Source organism: Atta cephalotes (genome assembly GCF_000143395.1).
Source record: "Atta cephalotes unplaced genomic scaffold scaffold00030, whole genome shotgun sequence".
NCBI classification, from domain to species: domain Eukaryota; kingdom Metazoa; phylum Arthropoda; class Insecta; order Hymenoptera; family Formicidae; genus Atta; species Atta cephalotes.
The window spans coordinates 2,735,571-2,737,408 of record NW_012130094.1 but is presented as its reverse complement, the minus strand read 5'-3'; positions in this window follow the sequence as shown (position 1 = coordinate 2,737,408).

Sequence of the window (1,838 nt, the reverse complement as noted above, 5' to 3'; positions counted from 1 at the left end):
AGTTAGTTTTACTTACTTACGTAACGTTACGTACGTACGTTACGTACGTTACGTTACGTACGTACGTAGTAGTAGTAGTAGTAGTAGTGTGTCGTCGTGTGTGTGTGTGTGTGTGTGTGTGTGTGTGTGTGTGTGTGTGTGTGTGTGTGTGTGTGTGTGTGTGTGTGTGTGTGTGTGTGTGTGTGTGTGTGTATCCCGACTCGTTTGCTGATCAAATCTCGACTCGGAACAGATCTTGATCCTCTATGATCGTCTTCTGAATCTATAAGGTGCGTGGAGACGAGATTGAAGAATTACATAATCGTCTAAAGATATCGATCGATAGAAGAAGCTTTAAGTTCCGCCATCCAAGAAGCGCAAAATATCATCCTAATGATATACGATCTCTCATGGAATGTGCATACCATCTGATTCATCCTGATGAAAACTCACAGTTCCACTCAAGCTTGACTCAAGTGCGAATCAAGTACTACATACATATAATATATCACAATATAAGATTAGGTCGTTTAAATTCGATATATGGGATATTATTAATGAAGGGAAATTCGTTTAACCATTCGCGAAACTATTGTGGGCGAAATTACTTTCTTGGATTGAACTGAATATTTAGCAGGAAAAAAAAGAACTATAACGCATTCCATATCCTAATTTTTTATACATTCTTCCAAGAATAGAACACACGTGAGACAGGACTGATGTAAATTCGAAACCAGTTCATCGTCCGTAAGATTCGCAAGAGATCGCCGTTACATCTATACGTAAAAAAATAAAAGATCACAAAGAGAATCTCGATTTCTGTATAGATAAATAAAGGTCGCGTTACAGAGAATCGACCGTTATGCTTGCCTTTTCATGACGTATAATTCCCCGCTTATCATGTGCATACTTACATCCGGGAATCACAATGGCACAGAACGCGCATTGATACTAAGTTTATCGAGAGACGTCGATAAGCGCCAATGCTTGCACACCGGCACCTCCGGCGAGAGATTACATTGCGCCGTTAAGTACGCAGAATTCGTCAATCGACACCCTGTCGTCGCCCGATAACAGGCGTCGCGAGCTCGCGGTCGAATGGCAGAACTCGAGCTTATCTCTCGAACGGCAGAAGGAACTCGGATGAGTCGTGTGTTATGACGAGATATGAGACAAGAGAGGTAGCGCGCGCCTTTTGACGTCGCGCCGATTTAGGGGGTTGAGTTACAATGAAATGTACGAACAAGATGTACGTGAGAAATAGAACATATATGACATTATAAATAGATAGAATAGACACATTACGCAATATTTTCGTAAGGAATGTGAATTCGTAAGGAAAAATAATAATTATATACTGAAAGATGGAACGTACTGGTCCTGCGTCCGCAATCTCGAATCAATCTTTGCTTTTTATATTTTTATTCATATTTTTATTGGGAAGTTTCAATATTTCTCGATATTTTTATGAGTGTAAACGGACGCCTCTCTTAATATTGAGCTTATATTTCTTCTAAAATGTTCCTCGTACATCTCGCTCGTACGTATCATTTTACAAGCGCGTGTCATACGCAATCGATACGAAATGGAAAAATGATATAATAGGCCTTACGAACTACCGGCGCTCAATTTTGTACAATAATTTAATATCTCAATTAATTTTACTCGATAGTTCGAACGCTCCTCGCTTTCCACTCTTTTCATTTCTTCCATTTTTCCTCTTTCCTCCTCTTTTCGAAACGCGTCGACTGACTAGCGATACGATAACGTTATAGTAATGATTTTTAGTATGACGGTCATATTGTAAAATATACACTTTTTCACCGTCCCGCTTCTATCGCAACGGCCTTTTTAATATT